The following is a 6,617-nucleotide window of genomic DNA, read 5'->3' on the forward strand; positions in this document are numbered from 1 at the left end:
TATGGTTTCCATAGTTTAGAGTAGTGTGCCACCACCATCTCTTAGAATAGTGAATAAAATTAGCACTACATTGCAAGGAAACTTGAATCGACATGCTTTGAGATTCAAAATGAAATCCAGAATATCAGAATATATTATATAAGTGGATATATCTTTTTGTTCTTTTAAAATTGGTGAGATCCCATTCTTTAGAAGTAAGAAAAAATGTACTGTTACTTCTTAGAGACATTTCCATTCTTTTTCTTTCTAGGTTATTCTGTTCCATTCTAAATGGCTAACATTTCCATGACCATTATTCTCAAAAATACATTTAATAATGTTCAAAATGTTTATGGCAGCATAGGAAAGCATGGGGTAACAAGCCAGTTGGCAAGAAACATTGCCCTCTCATTGTTTATAACCTAAGTGTAGTCTGACACCAAGTCCCACGTTCAAAAAAGACTAGGAAGAGTAAAGTCTAGCGCTTACATTGTGCTGGAAGTCTCTTGAGATGATCGACTTTACCTATTTGCTCCCATGCAGACATAACCATCCCTGGAGACTGCCTTTTCACCTAACTTTCAAAATACTTTAATCATTAAAGACATGGCAGCTTACACACACGTCATTTCCTCATCATCTTCTGGAACTTTAAAAATCTCCCTTCTAAAATAGAAGCAGAGGTGAAGAGAAAAGGTTTAGTGTTTCTATGACTTATCCATAATTAAACTCTCTCCTATTAAAAAAAAAAATAGAAAAACAAAAAGTAAGTCTTTACTACTACTTTCTTCATATACTCATTTGTTCACACATGATCTAAGAAGCCTTTTATAATCATTGTACCAACACTGGCTTTTTGACGACAGAAAATCAAAGGTTCCCAGTTTGGGAGCAACTTTTCTGTATAAATGAGTGCAGCATCAGTGTATTTTGAGGCTATATAAAGAACCTTTAGTTAAGCGGTAAAACTGAGTTATTTTTAAGGAAGCTGATGTCAAGGACTGGACCCAGAGACTAAGAATATTACAATAGACACCCCGGCTCCCCACCAAAAACCCAGCAAGAGACTTTGTGATATTTATGTTTAAAGACTGCACCAGCAGGACCACATTTATGAGGCTTTTGCAAATGAAGCACACCAATCATGAGCAGAAGGCTCAGCTCAGGCTAACAACATCTTATCTTTCTCTTCGTCATTTATGGGATCCCTATTGGCCTCTGAGTATTGTCTGTGGACTGGAAATGTATGACATAAATCTTTGCTAGTCTTTTTAAAAGAGACTTTGATTGTCTCAAGGGAAAGTTTCATTGGGTCAATTCCATCCAGGAACCTCAAGTCATTACAGCATAAAGAATATAGGTCATATTTACCATCAGAGTCTGGATAAACCTTTTCTAAGTGTGATTCTTCTTCACTGAGATACAAACATTTCTTTCCTAATCACTAATTTTATGTTTAGTTTTGTTCTTAGAGGAAAGTAATTTTTAATGGGATGGAAGGTAGTATCTTGGTGGCTCGCTCTTTTCTCTTCCTCTTCATTGTCATACATATCTTCCATTGTCCCCTGTCTCCGCAGCATGTTCATAAAATTTAGATCAGATCATCTTACAATGTTATTTTCTAGACTTTTTAGTATGTATTATTTTTCCCACAAGAGTGTATTTCCTGAATATCTGATTTCTGTTTATAATCTGCTCATCTATTGTTTTCCAAAATGTCTGCCAACAATAAATGCATCATAAATAGTTGTTGGCTAAATGTATGAATAAATACAGTTGCTATTATAAAATATGTCATTCACATCTTTCTTTTAAAAAAAACTCAGGAGACCTTAAACCTCCCCTTTAACTCTCTATTGTTTCCTGAACTGAATGCTGTCTTTCACGTCCTATCTCTAACACCTTCTACAATCATTTCCATGTAATTCCATGATTTCCCTGTGTTCCTGCTAACCTGAACTTCTTTTTATTCCTAAAAGAAAAGATAATCTTCCATAACTTTGAAAGTTCTTCCTGTCTTTTCCATTTGTGAATGTAAATTTATCCTTCAAAATACAGATCCTTATGAATCCTTATTTGGTTCTCCAGAGTGACTCTTCGTTAGTACTTAAGTGACAGTTTGTAACTATCTCTACTATATCAATCACATTCGAAATACAATAGTGGAATTATTTGCTCATTTGGCATCCCACAGCAAACACACAAACACCACATACGCCCCATACAAACCTCTCTGAGCATAGATATTACATCTTATTTCTTATATCTAACTAAGCACCCAGTATAGTACTTGAAAGATAATTAGGTATTAAATGTGTATTTGCTAAATGAAAGAATAATTAAAATGATGAATGAGTGAATGAATAGAATAGAACAGGAATTTAGGGGCTGGCAAAAAGTTGACCTGTTTTAACCACTTCTAGCTTTTGATCTTCAGAAAGTGTCTTGGCTTTCTAGAGCTTCCATTTTTTCATCTCTATAATAGGATAGTACTTCTGTAATAGAGCTGTGATAAAGGGTATAAAAGATAATTCATGGAAATACTTGGCAGTATCTTACTTATGAAGAGTAAGAAGTAGAAGAAGAAGAAGAAGAAAGAGGAGGAGATATAGGAGAAAAAGAATAAAGAGAAAGAGGAAAAGGAGATGCACTAATGATAAATGCATTTAACCAAATGTGAATGGAGAAGCAAGAATAATGTAGACAAAAACCCAACTAATTAAATGATAATTCTTGTCTGAAGCTCCCATTAGATTGTACAGAAAAAAAAAAAGAAATAATGATGATGATATGGTTTGGCTGTGTCCCCACCTAAATCTCATCTTGAATTGTACTTCCATAATTCCCACATGTTGTGGGAGGGACCCAGTGGGAGATAATCTGAGTCATGGGAGCAGTTTCTCCCATACTGTTTTCTTGGTAGTGAATAAGTCTCATGAGATCTGATGGTTTTATCGGGGTTTCCACTTTTGCGTCTCTTTCTCTCCTTGCCTGCTGCCATCTATGTAAGATGGGACTTGCTCCTTCTTACTTTCTGCCATGATTGTGAGGCTTCCCCAGCCATGTGGAACTGTTAAGTCCAATTAAACCTCTTTCTTTTGTAAACTGCCTGGTCTCAGATATGTTTTTATTAGTAGTGTGAAAACAGACTAATATAGTAAATTGGTACCAGGAGTGGAATATTGCTGAAAAGATACCTAAAAATGTGGAAGTAACTTTGGAACTGGGTAACCAGCAGAGGTTGGAACAGTTTGGAGGGCTCAGACGAAGACAGGAAAATGGGGGAAAGTTTGGAATTTCCCAGAGACTTGTTGAATGGCTTTGACAAAAGTCTAAGGAGATATGGACAATAAGGTCCAGGCTGAGGTGGTCTCAGATGGAGATGAGGAACTTGTTGGGAAATGGAGCATAGGTGACTCTTCGCATGTTTTAGCAGAGTTTGGCAGCATTTTGTCCCTGCCCTAGAGATTTGTGGAACTTTGAACTTGACAGAGATGATTTAGTATACCTGGTAGAAGAAATTTTTAAGAAGCAAGGCATTCAAGAGATGACTTGGGTGCTGTTAAAAGCATTCAGTTTTAAAAGAGAAACAGAGCATATAAGTTTGGAAAACTTGCAGCCTGACAATGTAATAGAAAAGAAAAACTCATTTTCTGAGAAGAAATTCAAGCCAGCTGCAGAAATTTGCATAAGAAATGAGGGGCCAAATGTTAATCCCCAAGACAATGGGGAAAATGTCTCCAGGGCATGTCAGAGGGCTTCACAGCTCCCATCACAGGCCCGGAGGCCTAGGAGTAAACGGTTTCATGGGTGGGCCCAGGGTTCCCATGCTACGTGTAGCCTAGAGACTTGGTGCCCCACATCCAAGCTGCTCCAGCTGTGGCTGGAAAAGGCCAATGTATAGCTCAGACTGTAGCTTCAGAGGGTGCAAGCTCCAAACCTTGGCAGCTTCCACATGGTGTTGAGCCTGTGAGTGTACAGAAGTCAAGAATTGGGGTTTGGGAACTTTTTCCTAGATTTCAGAAGATATATGGAAACGTCTGGATGCCCAGGCAGAAGTTTGCTGCAGGGGCAGGGTCTCATGCAGAACCTCTGCTAGGGCAGTGGAGAAGGGAAATTTAGGTTTGAGTCCCCACACAGAGTCTCTACTGGGGCACTGCCTAGTGGAGCTGAGAAGAAGGTCGCAGTCCTCCAGACCCCCAAATGGTAGATCCACTAGCAGCTTGCACTGTTTGACTGGAAAAGCCACAGACACTCAATGCCAGCCTGTGAAAGCAGCTGAAAGGGAGGCTGTACCCTGCAAAGCCACAAGAACGGAGCTGCTCAAGACCATGGAAACCCACCTCTTCCATCAGCACGACCTGGATTTGAGACCTGGAGTCAAAGAAGATCATTTTGGAGCTTTAAAATTTGACTTCCCCGCTGGATTTTGTACTTGCATGGGCCTGGTAACCCCTTTGTTTTGGTCAATTTCTCCCATTTGGAACGGCTATATTTACTCAATAACTGTACCCCCATTGTATCTATGAAGTAACTAGCTTGCTTTTGATTTTACAGGCTCATAGGTGGAAGGAATTTGCCTTGGCTCAGATGAGACTTTGGACTGTGGACTTTTGGGTTAATGCTGAAATGAGTTAAGACTTTGGGGGACTGTTGGGAAGGCAAAATTGGTTTTGAAATGTGAGGACATAAGATTTGGGTGGGGTCAGGGGTGGAACAACATGATCTGGCTGTGTCTCCACCCGAATCTCATCTTGAATTGTACTCTCATAATTCCCACATGTTGTAGGAGGGACCTGATGAGAGATAGTTTGAATCATGGGGACTGTTTCCCCCATACCGTTCTCATGGTAGTGAATAAGTCTCATGAGATGTGATGGCTTTATCAGGGGTTTCCACTTGCGCATCTCTCTCATTCTTTCTTTGCCTGCTGCCATCCATGTAAGACAGGATAAGCTCCTCCTTACCTTCCACCATGATTGTGAGGCTTCCCCAGCCACATGGAACTGTGAGTCCAATGAAACCTCTTTCTTTTGTATATTTCCCAGTCTTGGGTATATCTTTATCAGCACCATGAAAACAGGCTAATACAGATGACAAAAGAAGTTGTCATATGTCTGCTAAGTTCAGTTATCCATTCTTAAATCCTTGCAACTGTCACAGATATTCAAAAGAATGGACAGGAATTTAAAAAGAAAAGTAGTTATAATATGAAGTGATAAATGTATAAGAGAGTTTTTTTGTCTCCTTAAAAATGTTTTAATAATAAATAAAAATATCATTTAAAAATACTACTTTTATGGTGTTCTTCATTGGACAGATGCCTACTGTGGGGACAAAACATGAAAGCAATATCCCCAAGACATGGTTAAGAATAGGAGGAGCTTAAAAAAGTTTGACAGGGAATTATATATCTTTTTTCATTGCCATAGTACATTGTCACAATCATTATAAGCATGTTTCAAAGGGGAACGAAGGAATGGGGCTTTCCAGAGAGTCGAATTTCCTTAACCAAAACAATTTCTGAATCCATTGTTACAGCAACATCAAAGTCATTGAAAATGAATAAGGTCTCATGAAGAAATATTTAAATGGATTAATAAGGGGATTTGAGTGTAAGAGTAGGAGTGTGGTTCAGGGTTCATTCCCCAGGGAGGGGTGGAGAGGAAAGAGAGAAGGATTCTTCAAACTTTTGAATAGTCTTTATTCCCAAATAAGTGAGATTTAGTTAACTATGGGCTAGGAGTCTTCAGAGGTAGCCAGAGCTCACTTCTTACATCTCAAGTCACCCTTTGCTATTAACCAAGAAAGCCTGGGGCAGGGTAGAAAAGCAGACGCCAGTTTAAATCCTTTATAAAAAGCCACTCCTGGCCATTACTGCAGGGAAAAGTCCCACAGAGCTGAGCAGTCATGATGTGTGACTTCACCGAGGATCAGACTGCAGAGTTCAAAGAGGCCTTCCAGCTGTTTGACCGAATAGGTGATGGCAAGATCCTGTGCAACCAATATGGGGATGTGATGAGGGCACTGGGTCAGAACCCCACCAACACTGAGGTGCTCAAGGTTCTGGGGAACCCCAAGAGTAATGAGATGAACGTGAAGGTGCTAGAATTTGAGCACCTTCTGCCCATACTGCAGACGGTGGCCAAGAACAAGGACCAGGGCACCTATGAAGATTATGTAGAAGGACTTCAGGTGTTTGACAAGGAAGGAAATGGCACCGTCATGGGTGTTGAATTCTGGCTTGTTCTTGTCACACTGGGTGAGAAGATAACAGAGGAAGAGGTAGAGGTGCTGGTGGCAGGGAATGAGGGCAGCAATGGTTGTATCAACTATGAAGCATTTGTGAGGCACATCCTGTAGGGGTGACAGGCCCATGGGGCAGCTCATCCTTATGGTGCTGAATGGCTGAGGACCTTCCCAGTCTCCCATAGCCCATGTCTCCCCCTGGTGAGAGTTTCTATCTACCCTGAAGGCTCCCTAGGTTCTCTTATCACAGTGCCTTTCCCATGTTGTCTTTCTTGGATGATAGTTTACCATCAGCATTCACCAAATAAACTTGCTCTCTATGCCTCTCCCAAAAAAAAGTCACTCCTATACTCACACCTGCCATCACCACATAGAACATCCTTGTTGCT

The 6,617-nt window shown here is 40.0% G+C and overlaps 1 pseudogene; it reads left to right on the top strand.

Moving 5' to 3' along the window:
- The first annotated feature begins 5,889 nt into the window (after positions 1-5,889).
- On the top strand, positions 5,890-6,342 carry LOC694835 (myosin light polypeptide 6 pseudogene; annotated as a pseudogene).
- The last annotated feature ends 275 nt before the right edge of the window (positions 6,343-6,617 follow it).

The sequence above is a fragment of the Macaca mulatta genome, chromosome 16 (genome assembly GCF_049350105.2).
Source record: "Macaca mulatta isolate MMU2019108-1 chromosome 16, T2T-MMU8v2.0, whole genome shotgun sequence".
Taxonomy (NCBI): Eukaryota; Metazoa; Chordata; class Mammalia; order Primates; family Cercopithecidae; genus Macaca; species Macaca mulatta.